The sequence below is a fragment of the Fukomys damarensis genome, unplaced genomic scaffold (assembly GCF_012274545.1).
Source record: "Fukomys damarensis isolate Sample0158 unplaced genomic scaffold, DMR_v1.0_HiC HiC_scaffold_28, whole genome shotgun sequence".
NCBI lineage: Eukaryota > Metazoa > Chordata > Mammalia > Rodentia > Bathyergidae > Fukomys > Fukomys damarensis.
In genome coordinates, this window is record NW_022900940.1 from 8097313 (window position 1) to 8119601 (window position 22289).

A 22289-nucleotide genomic window follows, 5' to 3' on the forward strand; every position below is an offset into this window, starting at 1 on the left:
TCTCACCGTGGGGTATTTTCTTGCCACGTCAGGGCAGCCTTAAAAGGGCTTGGGAACAATGACCTAGCAAGCTAAACAAAGAATAAGAGTGCTGTATTTCTATTTACAGAAATAAAATGGAAATTTTAAACATCTTAAGGACTTCTCCCAGGAACATTTAAAATACATTTTATGTCTGATTCCTTCATGACCAATGACCATGGTGTTGGATGGAAATGGAGGTCCATTGTTTACCTATTGAGAAGGTCAAAGAACTTTATGAAAAAAATCTCTTTCTATCTTGGCCTAGCAGAGAAGCAGAGAACAAAATTATGGTGGCAGGGGTTGGGGTGGGGTGGGAGAGTTTGATTGTTTGTGGTACTAGAAAGTGAACACAGGACCCTCATTGTGACACAATGAGCTATAACTGCAACTCCATTTATTTTTTTTTTTTGATGCAGGGTTTTGATAAATTATGAAATTGCATGCCGGGCTCAATCTTGTGATCTTCCTGCCTCGGCATCCCATTGTGCTGCCATTTCAGGTGTGGGCTACCACACCCAGCTCAGACTTTCTGCATGAGTATAGAATAACAAATGAAAATGGAATTCCATTAATGAAACAGTACATGGTGTCAAGAAGTTTTAGAAAACACAGGGAGTAAACCTAAGAAAATGTAAAGGTCATTATCTAGTCTTGTCCCATCCCTCTACATGCAGGCCTTTGTGGAGACCCCCCTGCACCGGCCCTGTGGCATCACATTGCCTGCAGCACCAAGACTGAAGCCTCCCACATCAGCACTCTGACTCTGCAACTTCCTATGACACCAAGAGTTGGATCGCTTGCCTTTTTCCCATCGTAGAAGCCATTCTTCAATTGTTTGCTTCTGCCTCAGGACTTTTATAAAGATGGTTCCCTTTAGCTAACTGGCCTGTACTCACTGTACAGACTTCAGGCACCCACCAGAACTCCAGAAACAGAGATTCCCCTGTGTTTGATTAAACATTCTCTGTGTTGTTCACTACACAATGTTTATATGTACTGAAACACCAGACTGCATCCATACACGTGGACAATTATTACATGTCAATGGTACATTGGCTGTGCTGCTTCACAGCACCTCACAAAGGGCTAACGACACACTGTGTGCTTGTACTTCATTGATACTTTCCTGGTAACTCTCTATAGGCAGGGATAGTCAATGCAATTTCTCTTGGCTAAATTTTTAGAGCCTTGAACAGCATCTGAGATAGAATAGGTGTTCAAAAATACTATTTTTTGAGTGAATTAATGGCTCCATGCTCGTGGTGGCAAATCTATGACACGTGTGTCACAGCAAGCTCTTTCTATCACTGAAATCTCTACAAGGCTCTACGCCTTTAGAGAGCCAGTGTGGAAGTTAAGAAAGCCAGGGTACAAGACACAGAGGACTGACAAAAATAAGCAAATACAGTAAGAAGTGTTCAGGCAGTTATATATGTGTGTGGGCCTCTATGTGCACACATGTGTGCATACACACATTGCACACGTGTTCATATGTAAACATACAAATACACAGATATTCTTCGGCATCCACAAGGATTGGTTCTTGGGCCTTCCAGTGAATGCTGTGGTTACCAAGTCTCTCCTATAAAATGGTGTAGGATTTGCATATAATCCCCTGTACATCGGTCATAAATCCCTAGACTAACACATAATAGAATGAAAATGCTATATAAATAGTTGTGACACCCTTTTAAGGTACAAAAAGTGCACATATTTAGAACAGTTATAAGTTCTTTAATGTAGTTATAATTTATGTTTTTATGATTTAATTTTAATATTTTAATATCTGCAGTTGGTCAAGTCTGTGAATAGAGCTGAATCCGTGGGTCTGGAGAGTGAACTGCATGTACGTGTATGTGTACACACACCCACATAAATGTGCTCATACATAATTATGCCATTCATGTATGGGTATTCAATTGCCACATCTGTCTGTCAAATATGTGTCACATTATTTTTGCAAAATAATTTGAATAAAGAGAAATCTGGATAAAGAGAATTTAGAAATGACTTACCTAGGGTAAAAGAACTGAAAACGTACTGGTTCTGGTAGGGAAAATGTCAATGGAGAGATGCTAGAGATAAATGGAGGGATGAATTGAGGAATGAAAAAAAAAATGAGTGAGTCACCAGGGAGAGTGGAACAGGCCTGCAATGCCAGTATGTTGGGATGCTGAAGCAGGTAGGTGGCCAGCCTGGGTTTTACTTGGACAACTTAGTGAGATGGAGTCTCAAAATAAAAACAAATAAATAGAAGCCAGGATGCAGCACTGGTGGTAGAGTGACTTGGGGTTTGATCCCTAGCACCACCAAAGAGAAAGAGAGAGACAGAGAGATAGAGATAGAGATTAGATAGATAGGTAGATAGAGAGAGACGGAGAGCTTACCCTAACATGGGTGAGAAAGTATCAGATGATTGGCATGCTTTCATGGACAGCTCTAGCCAGGATCATGACAGGATACAAGTGAATTTGTATCTCAGGTTATTAAAGAAATATACACATCTATATAACATAAAACGCATATGTTTTATATTTTGACACATAAACACATACTAGTAATAACATCTTTTTATACACACCTAAATCTCTAGCAGAGAACATGATACTACTTTAAAAATTAGATTGAGATCTCCCACTGTAGTATGTCATCCTCAGCATCTTTCCCCTCCGCTTTCCCAGCTGGCTGAAAGGTGGAGGCACTTACAGCGCCATATGCATCAGTGCCATATTGATGCTGGGTTCACACACATTTTAAGAAGTTTATCATTCCCTCACATATATACAGCATTCACTCATTAAAGATGCAAGCTCTAAACCATAAAGGCATTCTGCGTGTTAAACGCAGGGTATGGGTAATAATGATCTCAGGCATGCAAAAAGAAGAAACATAATTATTAGTAGAAAAACTGGGTAACAAAGGCATAAGATCAAACTGAGGAGAAGTTAACCCTGCCTCATTCTGCTTTCTTAGTGCAAATGATACTTCTTCTAAGAAGATTTTCTGAAACTCATGGTCCTGGAAATGTGTCACAAAGCAGCTACTTTTTTGCCTCCTTCAGATTATGTCTCAAAACTCTGAATTTTTCATATTTACTTATTTACTGTCTGTGCCTCTTATTAGAATATTATTTCTACAATAATAGAGATTTTCTGAGTTTGCTCACAGTAAAATCCCAGGGAACTCTCCAAAGACCTATCACATATATGGTATTTATTTACATTTCCTCAATAATAGATGCTAAAGCTGTAAACAGTTTAACTATGCAAAGAAGCACTAAAGTAGAGGTGGGAAATCCTTTTTTTTTTTTTTTTTTTTTTTTTTGGTACCAGGAATCAAACTCATATCCTTGCACTTGCGAGGCAGGCGGTGGAACCACTGAGCCAAATCCTCACTGGGCAGTCTTTACAATAGCTCTCAGATGACCAGGTGAATGCTTTTGTTTGCTACTAGAGAAAGCATTGAGTTACACAGCACCAACATTCAACATTCCTAATATATAATACATTTAATTTTAAAGGTATTTTTTTCTTCTCATAACCTAAAAGTAATTTAGAATATTTAAAAAGACCCAAGACTCTTGAGGTATAGATACCTTTTCAATTTTTTCCCAATAATTTCTGCTTCATACACATTTTTTTTGTATCAAGTTGAAGTAAAGCTTATTTCAGGCACACCCTCAGTATCAAGTCTGCAGTCCAGAGAAAGTGCTCAGGTGAGGAGTCAGGTGCTCCAAGAGTCAACTGGACTAGAATGAAAATGTATGTTATGTGTGAGAAACGTGCGTGGTGCCTCGCCAGAGCTTGTGCCTGAATAAGATGATGGTTGCCTCTCTGCCTGGAAGAGTGACAAGAATATTCACACTGGCACAGCAAAGTCACAGTGAGGCTTCAGAGGTAGACCGTTAAGAAGAAACAAATATTAACTATGGTGGAAATAAAAAACAACAGCAGGGGGAAGCAGGTAGGTGGTGATGGTTTCCTTCTGCATAACGTGAGTGAGTCCCGCCCTTCAGTCAATGACACTTCTCACAGCCATCCTTACTGTTACTCCCACTGTTAAATTTTGAGGCCATGACACACAAAAAGAGTAGTACTTAATCCCTGGCAGCACTCAATACACTTTACCTATGCTCTAGAGAAAAATGCAGATTTGCTAGAAATTTAAATCAGTGAAGACAAGAAAGCTGGAATCTACCACTCCTTGGGTTAGTAACCCTTAAAAAACTGAAAATACCTCTTGTTGACTGGACACACGGCGAGTTTAATTTTAGAGTTTCTGATTTTGGTATCACAAAACAGAGACAGATATTTTCATTTGTCTTCTCATGCTATGAATTAGCATATTTCCATTACAAATACAGAAAGCCTTCAGTGTGTTAGTTTTAGGAACTTTCATGAGACAAACCCATCTCTACGGCCATGGTGAAATGAGGAACAATTTCCAAGGCAAGGCCTAACATCTTAGGAATCACGCAGCACTCCAAAATAAACATATTGACTCTCAAAGAATGCAAACTCTGGGTGTATCATAAAATTTTCAGCTAATTGGATATTTTCCTCCTAAATTGGTTCTTCCAGCAAGTTCTAAGAGGCCCAGAGGGCATTTCACACAACATAAAAATAAACAATATTCAGTAAATGGACGGAGTAATTGTTTCTCAACAGAAAACCTTCAATAACTCAGGCCTCCCTACAGAGATTTGAAGTGAAATTTTTATGTCATTTCGCTATAAATGAAATCGCTTTCTAAGCTTTCTGGGAACAGAATTTTCTGCCAATGATATAGCTGTAAATGTAGATGACAATGAGTAGTTCTAGTCTTGGCACAGAAAAGTTAAGTGAAGATTTATGAGATTAACATTCAGAAATGTGGCACTATAGTTTGCTTTGAAAAGTGTGCATTTTAAACCACTGTGGCATTTTAACTTGCTGATCAGTTTCATAATGTACCTTTACATGTACCTTTCTGTTGCTCTTTTCCTTTGTACTAAGAGGTTAATTATTTCACTTAACTGTGCAGTCTACGGTTAGTTTGGAATAAGTCAACGTAATTGCTCTAAGCTGTTCTAATGGTCCATGCTGCAATTCAGTGATGGCAGGGATTTCATGACTTTTAAAATTCCTTGTTTGCTTGGAACGTGTACTGTTGTCTAGGCAACACTGACCTGTATTTTCTGATGACATTTAAGCAATCATAATAACATGGTTAGGTATTAGAATGGAACGGGTCCAATATTTTGCATGCAAAACAATATTTCTGAAAATACTGTTTTTCCTTTGCCTGTGTTCTGAAAATTACGGTAATTTATCCAACTTGAAGCTTACAAACAGTGCAACTCTACATTTTCTCAGGAAGCACATCTCTGTAGAGATGAGATCATATGCGATCATAATGATTAAACTGCTATATAGAAAATAACAAGGCTATTTTAGATGGCACTTTCTGAGTATGTATTCTAAGAGATAGATGCTTACAATTAGTTGTATGAGAAAAATATTCATGATGCATATATTTCAGCATAAATGACAGTTAAGAAAAGCAAATATATATTGATGAAAATTCATGAGAAAATAAATGTCGGAGAAAAAAAGAGCAGTGTATCTTATTTACAAGTGCTCTTATCCACTCCGCCTTGACTTCAAACATAACCTGCAGACAGTATTTAGGGAAATATTATCAAACTTTTCATTCATTTGGCCACACCATCTTGGCCCTTCATCTTGTAAAGCCAACTGTGTTGGCTTAGTGATTTATTTGTCAGGAAATCTCTCAAGCAAAGGGAAAAAGAATTGGGGAGATTTGACAATTAATTATTCCACCTCTGAGTAAGCACCAGGCTAACAGTAAGAGGCTTTTTTATTGTGCTGGACACAAACTCCATGGAGAAGAACTCTAGAGAGGAAGTAGCTTGGCTCCATTGCATACTCCAAAGAAATGCACCAAATCCAGACCAATTAACATGCCATCATATTCATAAGGAGAAAATCCACAGTAAAGAAACATTTACTTCACTTCCATTAAATCATTCTAACTGCATACTGTATTATCATGACATATATATTTGGAGTTAAATTCATTTTTATGATAGTAACTCAATAGTATTGCTGTTAAAGCGAATTCAAACAAAAGGCCCCTAAAAGAGTATTTCCAGTCTAAATGATTCTATACAGTTGTTCATATAAGAAATTCATGAGGTCCATTTGAGGCATTTGCATCTTCATACAAAGCTTTATCTGCAAAATTTATAAACAATTGGATGTATGAGATAATAACACAAGAAGAAAGCTGAGAAATGACACAAACTGCCTTACAAGTTATAAATTAAAAGAAAACTTTAAGACCTAAGCAGCCTCAGTTCTCAACAGTATCCTTCTCTGCCTCAGATAAATATTTAGGACCCAAATCAATGAAAGTTAAAAATTATAATGCCATCTTTATTATTTGTATTATAGATAAAGCTCATGCAAAACTGCTTAGGTGAACAGCACTTGTTTTCTGCTATCTCATCCCAGAAATAGGCAGCTGACTCATGTGAACAACCACAGCCTTACCTGTAAGGGCAGGCCTTGTCTAAGAGTACTGACAAGACAGCATCACATCTGCTGCCAAGTTTTCTGGAGCCTTCCAGTTTCCTAACCATTCCTAAATCAGACTGTAATTTAGCTACTTATTCTGTGTAATATCCTATATTAATTTGCAGCTAGAATTCCCAGATCCTTAAAGGATAAAGCTTCCAAGACCTGGTGCTTTGTACATGGTAGTTCCATAATCATTTATTTTTTTCCACAAATATTAAGAGTTCACAAAACAGTTTTCTACGTAGAGATGTCTTACTCTTATATCAAGATAATTCAAGAGTGGTCCAAGAAACACCTGCTCGGCTCTGGAGCTCTTCTTGCGAGATAGAATAGTTCTGCTCCTCAAAGATCATTTTTATAGATACGCATCAATAAAAGTGGCTTGTATACAATCTTATCTCACATTTGTAAACTTTCTGGGACACTAAGTTCTTTGAGCACTTGTGAAGTCTTGAGGGCCCTCTCTGAATGACAGATGCACATGCACATACAACTTCCACAGTACTGACACACAGTTAAGGGTGGATCCGTTCTTTTAAGATCTGATGGGCATCAAGTTGGGGATCCCTGCTAGCAATTCATCTCATCCACCGCCAGAAATATGATTGGAACTTCATTGTTTTAGAAGCTTCAGGATCAGCCTTCTAGGAAGTGCTTTATGGAGATATTTTCTTATGATAACTGGGTACCCTGGATAATGTGTCCTTTAAAAATTAACTTGCATAAAATAGAATATTAATGTTGCACAGCCTAAAAACATTCATCTTGAATTCTGCACTTGTTCACGCAACAAACAAAAAGTGTCTTCTAAGAAACATCTCAAAAATGGTAATGTGAATATTCTTGTTCCTCTTCCTGGCAGAAAGCCAATCATCTATTTAGACTCACACTGAACAGGAGCTGCCACATTTCTAACGAGATGACAGAAACTTTCATACTCATTCAACTGACTCTTTTTACACCTGACTTCATTTCCACCTGAGCACCTTCTCTAAATTGCAGACCACTGATGCTGAGCATACACCAGAAATAAGTTGTATTCAACCTTGTTAAAAACATACATGGAACAAACAACATTTACGGAAAGTGAGCTACAAGAAAGGTAGTCCATATATACATCAAGAGTTTTGAGTCTCTTTTAATATTCTAAGTTACTTTTGGATTGTAAGAGCAGAAGAAACCTTTAAAATTCAATGCACTGTATTGTAGGAGTGTTGAATGTCAGTGCTACATCACTGGTGTTTTCTTCATGAGTGCCTTCCTGGGTTTGGACACACATATAAACACTTCTTGGCCTAGGAGTAGGTGGATTTGTCCTTACCAGATAGCTTTATTTCATCATCCAAATACTGTGGATTGTTAACCAACAGAATTATTCTCATTTGTTGGCACAAAGCCTTATACCAAAATGTTGGACCTTAACTGGAGAATGGACTGTGGCTTACCAGGTATAATTAACCTGAGACATCCAATCCACAAATATTATCTAAACTTGTACTGTGGGCCATGCTCTGCAGTAAGTTTATAGATTCCCTAGGAAGGATTTATGTTGCTTAATGTAACCTTTATCCCAAGAAAGTGGAACTCTGACATATTTCTCTCTAATTTTTTCACCTCGACATTCATTCTCTGTGTATTTTTATAAACTCTCTTGAAGGCTTTCTGGAAGAAATACTATATAAAATTTAAAAAATAGAAGACATGAAGTCATTAATATCAGGCTAATATAATAAATAATACATATAGTAGGTAGAAGCTTTTTATCTAAACTAGATAAATGTACTTTAAACTACTATGATTTTCCCAATTAAATGAGTTCATAAAGAGTATGCAAAATCAATTCCCTAAAAAATCTTTATGCTAAAGTTAAAGGTACTGATTTGTTTAGTATTTAAGTGTGCAAGGTTAGAAAATAATCTCTTCTTTTTCTCCAAAACAGAATATTTTATATATTCTACCTCAATTACCAATTTTTTCTGGATTTCATACTCAGAAAGGGTCAGATACTTTCATCTTCCCACAGAAACTGCACTAGCAATAAAACATGCAAAGTTCTGCTTTTTTTTTGGGGGGGTAGTACCAAGGACTGAACTGAGAACCTTGCGCTTGCTAGGAAGGCACAACAGCACCACTGAGCTAAATCCTCAACCTATAAAATCTGCATTCTAATAGAATTAAAAATGTTCAGATAAGATCATGAAGTAGAAAATAAGTCATAGGGCAAAATGATTTTTTTTCACTTTGCTAGGCAGTAAGAAATTTACCTCAGTGATCCAAACCATTGGAATTTAAGATAACAGATTGAAAATATGAATAACCTCTCTCCAGATGTTAGAATGTAGGATGCAGCAATCATCAGTAGCACTTTGTTAATTCACTTCTATTTTTCAAAAGCACAATAGCACCTCACTCAGATGTCCATTTGACCATCTACCCACCCATACATCCATTATTCCATCCATCTATCCATCCATCCGTCTGTCCGTCTGTCCATCCATCCTTCCATAGCTCAATTCTGTGAAGAGCTTCATGGTGGGGGAATATATACAAAAATAGTACACTCTCCTTATTTTACATAGGAGATCTCAAGTGGAATTCTATTGAAAAATCAATTTTACATGTTTCTAAGAAATGGTTGCAATAAATGAAATCAAGAATTATAGGTATTTTAAGAAATGGGAAGCTGTCCAAGAAAGAATGAAATTCACTTGAAGATTTATTGAATACTTACAATGCACTGCATGTTTTGTAAATTGCAAATATGAGTAAGAACTAGATCCTATTCATTAGAGACTTAAAATGGAGTGGCCAAAGGGAATCCATGTAGGGCCAAGCTAGCCATAAAATGGGATAATCACATGTGAGAACTTATATCTGAGTTATGTATCCATCTAGTTCTGCCTCCACAATACACAGTATCCTCTCCATTTTAACTACTTTACCCTAAATCAAGCTTCCACTTATTCTTGGTTTGACAATAACTTGCCTTTTACTTATTCATTCTTCCTTGCTTTCTCCAACCCACTTCCCCTTCTGCAACCAGAGTTAACTTTTAATCAGATCGCGACATTCTTGTACTTGAAAAGCTCCAATGACTGAGGAAACAAACACAGATAAGGTAAAGGCCCTGCAAAGACCCAGGTGAGATATCCTTCTGCAAATCCTCCTTAGTGTCACGTGATACTTTCTACATAAACCACAAGAATAAAATAGAAGAGAACACAGCCCTGCTCACTGAACTTCAGGAAGGCTTCCCGTGGCGTGTTATAAAGCTAGACCTTGGGGAATAAGTTGTTGTTTTATAGGTTAAGAAGGAAACAGATTCCAGCAAGAAGAAACTGCAAGAGCATAAAAAGAGAGAAAGGAGAGTGCTGCTTCTTTTCCCTTTCTTTTCTTTTAGATATGCACTCTTGTTCTTCATCATGATAGTGCTAAATAGCATTCTTTGATTAAAAGAAAGCTCCAGTTTCTTCCTATCTTCACAAATTGGAAAGATATGCAAAAGTAGTAAGTAATGATACTGCAGTTTTCTATGACTGCACTAATATATTTTTTCTTTGCATTTTGAATGAGAGTAAGGACAGAGCATAGACTGAGATGTGGACAAGTACATGTGAGATTTGGGGATTTGAGTGAGAAATGCTATAAACAAGAAGATGTGGGATACACAGATACACCCACTAAGCAAAACATTTAAGTTGTGTATGCATGAGAATTTATATACCCACTTCTAACAACAAACTGGTCTGAAGTAGCTTCCAGTAACCTGCATTTCAGATTCATTTGGAACTTCCTTACCAAAATCAAACACTTGATAAAACATTTCTTAAAGTGTCTCCAACTCACACAATCCACAAAACCTGAATTTGAAATATGAATTTAAGAAATGTGGTCATCCGCAATACTTAGTTTATTATACAGTTTTAGAGAACACTCCTCATGAATTTCTTTAAAATAATATCTAAGTGGCGTTTACTTAAGGTTTAAATGTTTATTGGTCTAAAAAGAAAGGTCTGCACCTTCCCTTCTTTTGCCAATTCTTCTTAGTTTTTGGATGTCTGAGCAACATCATGAAAAATAACAATATTAAAAATTATATCAATAGCACTGGATGCCTTTTCCCAAGGTCCTATACAGAAGCAGCTATAGTACTTTTTTTTTTTTTTTTGAGACCATGTCTCACTATATAGCTCAAGCTGGCCTTGAACTCACTGTGTAGTCTAGGCTGGCCTGGAACTCATGATGATCCTCCTGCCTCAGCCTCCTGAGTGCTGTGATTTACATCATTTCATTTTTAGCTTTACAACTAGAGTCCACTGGGATAAAGAGAAGGGTGCCAAGAATGTTAGTAAAATTGGGTGGGGCAGACTCATAAATTATTTGTTCAAAGAAAACCATGTCCATGTCTTTCTCTGCTTGTTAGAAAAGGCCAGTTTCTCAGACCACCTCTAGCCAAGATCTTGTGCTAACTAAATGCTACTGGAAAGACTGACTAACCCTGCAAATTAAGGACTACTGTCCTGATTTGATAAAGAATCCAAGACTCTGGGAGTATATATCTTGTTAACACTATATAGTTCGGTAAGTGGCAGATCCGAGATTTGAGCTATGTCTTTCAGATTTTAACGCTTTGCTCTTTCTACGTACTTTAAAAAAAGTAAATAAAATTTACATTTACCTTCATCTGACACACAGAATAATGTGAATAGCAATTAGTATACTGCATGACAAGTATGCATAAATAATTCATGCAAATAATGATACAAATAAATAAACAAACTGTCTTTTGGCTAATAAGGGAAGCTGTGTAGATAGGTAATTGTGGTAGTTGATGTCGCGCCTTCAAAAGGACATCATTTCAATGCCTTCTTGAAGCCAAATTAAAATTCTTAAATTGTAGTAACTCTTCATTTGACTATGTTCATGTTTAAATCCTCAGCTTAATCTTCCCTTTAGGGTATGGGAGTTATGGCTGAATGGACCCTTTCCTCTTCTGTTAAGCACAAGAGGAACGGAGGTGCATGCTGGGAAAGCCCAGAGGGAAGGAGGTTCTCCTCCATTCTTTGAGACTCTTGCACATATACCCAGGATGGTCTTCCCTTCAAGAACAATGATCTGCCTCCAATAGCCAATTTTTTGGAGTGAGAGGGACAGTTCTCTGAGAAAAAAGTTACGTTTTCTTGCTTTGTGATTATACATGAGCTTCACCATAAAAATATTTGAAATAAAGGAACAAAAATTGAATCTCGGGCCAGGGATGTAGTTCAGCAGCACAGCACCTGCCTGGTAAGTGCTGAGTTTGATTCTGGGTGCCAAAAAAAAAAAAAAGAAGTCTGACAAAAACTTAGTCTCAGGGCCAGGGATTTAGCTCAGTGGTGCCGCCACCTGCCTTGCAATTGCAAGGACCCAAGTTTGACCCCGGTACAAAAAAAAATAAAAAAAAAAAAAAGAGAGAGAGAGAATTGAGTCTCAGTTCTTATCTATGCACTCTTTCTATATAGATGACATTTTTCCTACTCCTTGGCTTTAACCCATTTCATGTCCCTTCCGGGGAAATGCCTGTCTTATTGAGACACTGCTCACCTGTTCCCTGGGCTGAGACAGCATCTCTTCTCTGCGCTTCTTGCTGATTTACAAATGGCCTCATCATACACAGTATGGCAATGTCCAGGGAAGCTTATGTGCATTGTCTTGAAGGTGATTTCTTACATTGCTGCTTTTCCCTTTTGAATGGGTTCCCTTTGCAAAAAAATTATATAGGCACCTTGATCATGTAATCTATCCCACAGTAATTGATGGTTTAGTTTTCCACACTGTAAACAGATATGGGCTCCTTGAGTATTTTTCACATTTCCTATTCATCTTTGCATTCCTGGTGCTGCTCACAGCTGCAGCACTGGATAAAGATATGCCGAAGTAGTGCACAAGATGGAGTACCTTCCCTCCAGCAGGCAAGGGCAGGGACAACCAGGGTGAATCCACGAAAAATTCAGTTCCTTGAAGTGACAGCACCATACATATTGTGTTCCTAAGTTCCAGGTTTAAAATTAGCTTGAGGTTAAGCATACAGGAGCAAAAGATTTGTTGAGATCTCAGCTGCACAGCTGAGGATAGATTAACTGAAGCTCAGTGAACTGTCACACCTACCAGGAAGCTGGAGGGAGCATCTGCTTACTGGGTAGAAGTGGGTGAGGGTTGGTAACAGGTAAGCTCTCCGGCTAAGCACAGGGACCCATGGGAGTCAATGGGGAAAGGAGCAACATTTTGAACAATATGAAAAACAGACTCAGTTATGATCTTAGAAGAGCCAGAAATTAGAAGCAATGGGAAAGTGGAGACCACCCTGAGCATGCTGCAAATTTCAAATTTAAATTCCATATTACAAGTCTGAGTCTATTAGCTCACAATGCTTTGTGTGAAGAGCCAGCAGTTGGTGTGTGGGAAAGGAACAACTCTCCATACCACTGGTCACAGTGGAGGGCTCAATGATACATCACACTGTGACGTCTGGAATAGCATGACAGCTGTGCAGCTAAGGGCAGGGTGGCTCATACAGAATGCTCATCTGGAGGCCGAAATTAATCTGTGGGAAAAAACACATTTCCCATTAATCAGTGATCTGCTCCTACTAGAACGTCTTGTTCCCTTTTCGCTAGGACCCTCCTTGGATCAGTGCTGTCCATTCCACTGTTCCCTGCACTGCCCCTTAAACTTTCTAGAAGCTGTATGTTCAATAAATAGTGGCAAGCCCCAGGAGAATGTGTCTTAGCCTGATAAGAGCTTTGATGGTCCTGAGCTCCCCATTTATGCACTAAGATCCTGTCTTGTCTTTTATTATCCTGCCACTGTACCCCCTGGTCAGGTGATTGGGAGTTTGCACGGCTTCCAATAGGAAAGAATAGAGACAGTAACTACCTAGCCAAGAGCTTGACTTGCTAGACTCGCTGGACTAAAACAGATCTCCTAGCCACAGCACTACCAAAGCAAGGCTGTGGCTACTCAAAGGAGAGGCAGTGACAGAAATGCCAAGGTCGTGGCTCTGATACTGTTGTCCTGGTTACTGGCAAACATTTAGATTCTGCTTGTTAAGTACCCTCATTTAACTTCTCAATGTTTCACAAATGCGAAAGGGAAACACAAAGTTGGGGGCATTTCTTGAGCTATAAACTCCTAAATGGAGTCAGTCACAGAAGCTGAATGTAGAACTGTATATAAATTTTATTTAAAATATAGTATATACACAGCATACACACAATTGCAGTATATATACAATTGGTATAAACTTTGTGAGCTCTAACAAATGAACACGTTCATGTAACTACTGTCACAATCAAAGAGTTAGAACAGTTTCCTTCCTCCAGTTCCTGCTGGTGGTAAGCAGTCCTTGCTTTAAGGACTGATTTCTGCCCTTAAAGCTGTTCATTTTCCAGGACTGTCACATAAATGAGATCATACAGCATATAATGCTCACTGCACTTTAAAGCTTCTAACTATATGCAAAAAATGCATTAAGGATTGCCTCATATATTTTAAAAGCTCTATTTGGATTATGGCTATTTATATTTGGGAAGAAATCTTTACCCTTTCTTTAAAAAGCACTTAAATTTCTATAGTATTAAATGCTGCATGGAACATTGGAAACAATTTTAATGCATTTAATTAGAAGTAATGGGCCATTCTTTGACTTTTTGAACTGAAGCTAATGCAATAAAATATTTACTATTATAAGCAATAACATCCAAATGAAAGCCCTCATTTTTTAAAATAATTGGCTAATGCATTTCAAGTACTACTAAGTGATAGGAAAAAGCTACACATTCTCTAAAATGTGCCAGCTGGCTATTTCTTCTCACAAACTATGCCTCTTCATATTGCCACGGGCCCTTTTCCATTGTTCTTTGCTGAAAGTAGACAAAAGATACCATTTTAATTTGTCTTTTTTGAAAACACAGAAATTTAATGAATAAATGAGTGGAATAACAGTAAAACATTAACACCTAGTAAATACCATTAGATGCTCAAAAGGCAAAGTATTTATGTTTATTCACAAACCTTTCTTAAGTGGAAAAAAAACACAATAACTTTATCTGATAATGGATGATGCAAACAGAAAACCAAAAAGCAATCCAAAAAACTCAGTACCTGATACTAGTGATTTTGAAATTTAGAAGTTTGAACACCAGAGATTTAAGTTGATCTTTACTTAATAAATCAATTACTAAATGAGATTTGAAAAACAAGTATCTACTAACAATTTGAATGTCTATGAATTTCCAGGGTAAGATGCCTCTCTGTCACTTAGTGATGCCCATGTTCTTAAAATAATAATTGTGTCCACTCATTGGTCAGCTACCATAGCCATGTTTGCTATTCCTGGGTCTCTACTATATCCCAGGCCTTCCTCCTACATTCCAAATTCATATAGGTAACCTCTCTGCATGTGCATGTGTGGGTGGGGAGGGGAGAATACTTTTTCAGTTAGCTCTTCAAATCCAACCTACTCCAAACTGCATTTGGCCTCCTGTCCTTTCTGTGAGGCTGCCTGTCATATCAAGTGGCTCTATTACGAATCCTCATGCCTAAACTGCAAATCTAGGACTCATCTCTGGTGCCTGTGTTCTCTTCAAATCACACATCTAATCAACCTCTAAGTTCTCAAGCTCCTGAAGCCTTCTCTCTATTCCTGCTGCCCTTTAGCTCTGGCGATACGGTTCTCTTATTGAGACTGGAATATCGCTGCTCATTAGGATCCTTGCATTTGGCCTCCACCTACTCCAATCCACCCACTGCCACCACACCCTTCCATTCGAGAGATCTTGTAACACTGCTAGTTTGATTTTATTCTGTTGTTTCCCAGTGACTTCTTAATTTGGTTTACAAGTCACTGCCAGTAAGATCCTGGCTCACCTTCACAGCCTGACTCTCGTCTCCTGTTCCTCTCCTGTGGCCCGGCCCTTGATGCTGGAGGTGCTCTGAATGCCTGCTCCACAATTCCCATTGAGAGTAACCTATACCTATGGTGGTGTATTAAAAAGTGGAGCCTCTGAAGAAGAGGTTCAGCCATGTTTGCTCCACTCCTGTGCATGGAATCAGTATCCTGAAAAAGATGTTGAAGGGACTTGCTTTGTCTCTTCTACCGTAGAAGAATACAGCAACAAAACATCACTTACGGAGCTAAGAGTGAACTCCTACCAGATACAGAAATGACGGTACCTGGAATGTGATACTTGCTAGGTTCTATAACTGTGAGAAATGAATTTCCATTATTTATAAATTATGCAGTCAAACGCATTCTGCAGCGAGAACATACTGCAATACCCATGCCATGCTTGGCACTGTGCCTTTGTACACACTTTCTATTGCCTGGAGTATTCTTCTCTGGCCACCTCTGGTCATGCTGCAAGTTCTCCCCTGGATATTCCGTTTTCAAAAAAAGCTTGCTCAGATCTCTGCCTGGAGACAGAGGCTTCTTCGGTGATCTCTATGTGTACTGGGCCTTGCCAATGTAGTTTGGCTGTAACTGCTCCCATTTACCCGTCTTGTCTGTATATTTTGAATAAGCTCCCAACAACCAAAAGGGAGTCACTGATTCAAAGCAAATACCAAGTGCCTAGCATATAGCAGTTACTGAAAATATTTTCCACAGAATACATGAGAACTTAATTCCAAGTGCTCAGGAGTCACTATTTGTACCATACGCCCTGTTATCTACTCAGAGCAGCTTTTCTCATACTTCTGTTAGGTAGTGATCCATTTACAACCTTACCTTAAAGTGTTCTTCATACTGAAAAGCAACAACTGACTTTTTCGAGCCAATTCGGTAGTTTAGGTCTCCCACTGACTTAGATCTAATTACCACGGCTGATTTATAATTCCAAAGCTGTTACTGTGCTGATATACAATCTTACAAAACAGATTATAATCACTTGTATATGATTTATATAGTAGTTGTATTTATAAGTTTATACAATCGCTTAAAAGAATTTAACTCTTGATTTTTATTTGATTTATGATTTGAATAATATTATATAAATAGAATACTTGCTTAATCAAAACACTTGCTACAGATTCCCTGTGCTATACTAGAGAAAGCTCTCCTATTTGTTTCTTCTTCACTGACAAACTTTATTTACTAAAACAAAACAAAAAAGGCCCCAAACTAGCTAAAACATCTAATGAATTTGAAATCTTGTCATAAATATCCCATCAAATCTGTACCTTATATTTTCTTTCAAAATGCATCGATAAATTCATTTGTCCCCAAAATGAGATTTAAATTTGCAATTTCTAAATTGAAACAGTCTATGATTAAACAATAGCAATAAGTCTGCCATTTAACGTGTTTCCCCGTTTTGGCTAAATTCTGCAAACCAAATCAAGAGGGAAAGATATGGGGGCTCTCAGTGCCAAGGGATGGCTGCAGCCTACTCCGATTTCCCAAGGACTTGGAGAAGATTCAGCTCCACAACTTGGTCTGTAATTGACTGGATCATCACTGTTTTTGCTGTCCAGAGAGAGAAAAACTAAATCCAAACCATAACGCTGGGAAGCACAGCAGGACTATAGACCCTGTATGAACATGCTTCAGCCTCCAAACTTCATCTTGTATCTAAAAGCTTCCTTACTATGCAAAGGGGAGAAGTGAAAGAACAGGGTGCAAAGTGAGGATCCACAGGTCTTAAGGGACTGAGAAGTGGCTCTTGTTACCATGAGATACTGCTGCAGGGCAATCATTTTATTTTCTATCTTTTTTTTTTTTTGCAATTTTATGAATTATCTTTAATATATATAGGAGGGATGCTCTTGTTACCATGAGATACTGCTGCAGGGCAATCATTTTATTTTCTATCTTTTTTTTTTTTTTGCAATTTTATGAATTATCTTTAATATATATAGGAGGGATTTTTTTTCAGCTTTAATTGAGTGTATTGGTACATTTTAGGGATACAGTAGTTTATTGGTACATTTTAGGTATACAATACAGTTACATTCATTGTTGGGATCTTGTACCTCTACATGACAAGTCTTGGTTCTCATTTTTTCCCCTTGTCCCTGCCCTCCCTTCACCCCCTCCTCCCCTCCCCACCTACAACCACTTTATTTCCATCTTTTCATTATCTCACATTTTTTTCTTTTCCCTTTTTACCCTTCTTTTCTATCTTTTTTAACAGACTCCCAGCTTTTTTATTGGGCACACTTCTATCCAGAGGGAAAAAACAAGACAAAACAAAAACAAATACTTCCCCAGGCTTTCTTGCTGTTACATGTAGCCAGAGAACTAGTTTATAATCAGTAAGGCATCAGGAAAAATTTTATATGGGATCCTTTATATCTGCCTCCCTCCTGGCTATTGCCTGAGTTAACTGGGTGGCAGGGCTCAGACAGCCATCTTGGTTCATGAGGTGAGGCCATTGGTGCAGCTGAATAGCAGGAACCTTCTCCAAAAAAGGACACAAGTAACCCTAAATGTCTATCTTCAGAAAGACCACCAACCATGGCACACTCAACTAGCACACAGAAAAACAATAAAAAAGCTTTATCTTTCTCACCTATTACTTTTACCTTTTGACTTTTAATATAAGCTTCTTCTTTTTTAAATGAATTTTATTGGTACATTTAAAGTATACAATATAATGATATTCATAATTGGAACATTGCACCTTTATATGATCTATCTTGGTTCTTATTTTTCCCCATTTTCCCTTCAACCTCGCCTTCCCTATCTACAAAAACTTTACTTCGCTTTTTTTCCTCATATTAATTCCATTCCCTTCCTTCCCTTCCCCTACTCCTCCAATTTCCCTTTCCCCTTTGCCCCTTTTCTTCCTATTTCACATTATCTATACCTTTTAGCTATTTACAGTTTCAGTTTCTCACACTAGAGAAACTATTCAGTATTTACACATGTGAACCTATTTCATTTAAGAGTATCACCTAAATGTGCATCCACTTAGCTATACATGTCTCTAATTTCTCATTTTTTATGGCTGAGTACTACTCTGTTTTATAACACACACACACACACACACACACACACTTTTCTTTATCCAGTCTCTGCTGATGGGCAATTGGGTTGCTTCCAACTTTTAGCTATTACAAATTGTGCTGCTGTGAACATGGGTGTGCATATATTACTATAATATGATTCTTTTAATTAGTTGGGGAAGATACCCAGGAGGGAGATAGCTGGGTCAAATGAGACTTCCAATCCTAGTTCTTTACGATATTTCCATAATGCTTTCCATAGTGGCTGTAACAGTCTATACTTCTGCCAGCAGTGGAGCAGGGTTCCTCTTTCACCATAGCTGTGCCAGAAATTGTTATTAGTTGATTTCATGATAGCAGCCATTCTTTCTGGGGTGAGGTGGAATCTCAGCATTGTTTTCATTTGCATCTTTCCAATGACCAGTAATGCTGAACATTTTTTCATGTTTATTTGGTATTTCTACTTCTTTCTTTGAGAAATATTTGTTCATTTCAGATGACCATTTTTGGATTGGGTATTTAAATTTGGGAAGTCTGATTTTTTTTTAAGTTCTTTATATATTCTAGATAGTAGACCTTTGTCTCAGGAACAGCTGGTGAAAAATTTCCCCCACATTATGGGTTGTCTCTTCACACTGTGGTTTCTCTTGCTGTGCAGAAGCTTTTTAGTAAGACTGCCACCTGCCTCACAAGCTCAAGGTTCCGAGTTTGATCCCCAGTATCAAAACAAAACAACACATTTTACATTTGGGGATTTAGCTATTTATATCTTAATCCATTTCAATTTTAGTTTAGTGCATGGTGAGAGACATAGGTCTAGTTTTAATCTTTGACAAGTTGAAATTCAGTTTTTCTAGCACCATTTATTAAAGAGGATATCTTTCCTCCAGTGAGGATGTTTGGCTCCTTTGTCAAAGATGAGGTGACTGGCTGTATCTGGAGTTGTTTCTGCATCTTCTAAACTGTTCCACTGGTCCTCAGTTCTGTTTCTTTGCCAGTACCATGATGTTTTTATCACAGTAACTTTGTAGCATAGCTTTAAGTTGGGGATTGTGATACCCCTACCTTGTCTTTATTGCCTAGCATTGCTTTTGCTATTCTAGGTCTCTTCTGGTTCCAAATGAATTTATGGATTGTTTTCTCAGGGTACATGATATATGCTGCTGGAATTTCAACTTGGATTACACTGAATCTATACATCAGTTTTGGAAATAACGGCTATTTTTCACTATGTTGATTCTTCCTGCCCAGATACAAGGGATGTTTTTCTATTTTCTGATTTCCTCTGCAATCACTTTTTAAGAGTGCTATAGTTTGCAGAGTGGGGTCTTTGATTTCTTTTTAGATTGATTACAAGGTATTTAATTTTTTATTGTGACAGGAATTATTTGCCCCATTTCTCTCTCATTGAGTCTGTTTTTTGTGTACAGAAAATTTTTTGATTTTTGCATTGACCTTGTACATAGCTACTTTACTGAATTTGCTTATTTAGTCTAGAAGACTTTTAGTGCAGTTCTTGGGGTCTTCTATATAGAGTATCACGTCATCTGCAAATAATGACAATTTGACTTCTTCATTTCCTTTCTTTATTCCTTTTCTTTTTCTCGTTCAATTGCTGTTGCTAATATTTACAAAACTATATTGAACAGAAGGGGTGATAGTGCACATCCTTGTCTTGTTCCTGATTTTAGTGTGAAGGATCTCAGTTTGTGACCATTCAGTATGATATTGGTGTTGGTTTTTCATAGCTGGCTTTATCAGATTGAGGTAGAGATCACTGATTCCAATTTTCTGTAGGGTTTTTATCATGAATGCATGTTGCATTTTGTTGAGTGCTTTTTTTGCATCTATTGAGATGATCATATATTTTTTGTCCTTGGCTCTATTAATATAGTATATTACATTTATTGATTTGTGTATGTGGAACCATCCCTGCATCCCTGGGATGAATCCCACTTGGTCAGTATATATGACCTTGATCTTCTGCATTCTATTTGCCAGTATCTTATTAAGGATTTTTGCATCTATGTTAATTAGTAAAATTAGTCTATAGACATCTTTTTTGGTTGAGTCTTTCTCTGCTTTGGGGATCAAGGTGATGCTTGCTTCCAAGAATGAATTTGGGAGTATTGCATCCCTTTCAATTTCATTGAAGAGTTTAAATAGTAGTGGCAGTAGTTCCTCTCTAAATGTCTCACAGAATTCAGGAGTGAAGCCATCAGGGCCCGGGATTTTCTTATTTGGTAAGTTTTTAATTATGTTTTCAATTTCATTCATTGATATTGGGTTGTTTAGAATTTTTAAATCATCTTCATTCAACTTTGGTAATTCATACATATCTAGGAATCTGTCCATTTCTTCTGTATTTTCCATCTTCTTGGCATATAGATTCTCAAAGTATGTTTAATGATCCACTAGATTTCTGCTGGGTTTGCTGTAATTTTATCCTTTTAATTCCTGATTGCATGGATTTGGTCCTTTTCTTTCCTTTTTTGATAAGGCTGGCTAAGGGTTTGTCAATTTTGTTCTTTTTGAAGACCCAACTCTTAGCTTTATTGATTTTTTGTACTGTTCTCTTAGTTTCTTATTGTATTGAATTTTGCTTTGATTTTTTATAATTTCCTTCCTTGTATGTCTTTTTCTAGAAGCATGAGGTTCAGCATCACGTTGTTTAGTTCAGCAAGCTCTGCTTTCCTGATATTAGTATTCATAGCTATGAATTTTCCTTGTAAACTGGTTTCATTATGTCCCATAGATTCTGATATGTTGTATTGTCATTGTCATTTAATTGTAGGAACTGTCTGACTTCTTAATTTCCTCTGTGACCCACTGGTTATTCAGAAGTGTGTTTTTCAATTTCTATATGTTTATGAAATTCTTGCAGTTTCTTTTGCTATTGATCTACAATTTCATTAAACGATGGTCTGATAATATACAGGGGATCACTGCAATTCCTTTGCACTTAAACATGTTCTGTGATTTGAGTATGTAGTCTATTTTGGAGAATGACCCACATGTAGCTGAAAAGAATATGCATTCTGATTTTGTGGGGTGAAACACACTGTTAACATCTGTTAAGTTAATTTTCTCAGGAGTTTTATTTCTAGTATTTTGTTGTTTATTTTCTGTCTAGTTGATCTAATTTTGACAGTGGTGTATTGAGATCCCCCAATGCTACTGAGTTATTGCTTATTTGATTTTTCATATCTGCTAGGATTTGTTTTACATAGTTGGACATACTAGTGTTTGGTGCATATATATCTATAAATTTCATCTCTTCCTCTTGGATTTTTCCCTTTACAAGGATGTAGTGTCCTTCTTTGTCTCTCTTAATCAGTGTTGGTTTGAATCCATTTGATCTGCAAAGAGGATAGCTATTCCCGCCTTTTTTTCAGGCACCTGCTGCATGGAGTTATTGTTTTCCACCCTTTAACTTTCAGTCTATAAGTTTCTTTTTAAATTGTGTTTCTTGTATGCAGCACATTTTTGGGCCTTGCCTCTTGACTCATTCTGCCAGTCTATTTCTTTTGATTGGTGAATTGAGACTGTTAACAGTAATGGTTATAACTGATATGTATTGATTTATCCTTGTCATGACTTTTCTTTTTGTTGGTTTTTTCCCCCTTGGCATTTAATTTTTTGTCATGCCTGATGGTTTCATTCTGCTGGGTTTCCTGGGGTAGTGTTCCTCATAGTCTT

General features: G+C 37.4%; 1 protein-coding gene across 2 annotated transcripts in view; it reads right to left on the reverse strand.

The window, feature by feature from the left end:
- The window catches only part of Cntn3 (contactin 3), a 246807-nt gene that overhangs the window by 61607 nt on the left and 162911 nt on the right, over positions 1 to 22289 (reverse strand). The window lies entirely within an intron of this gene.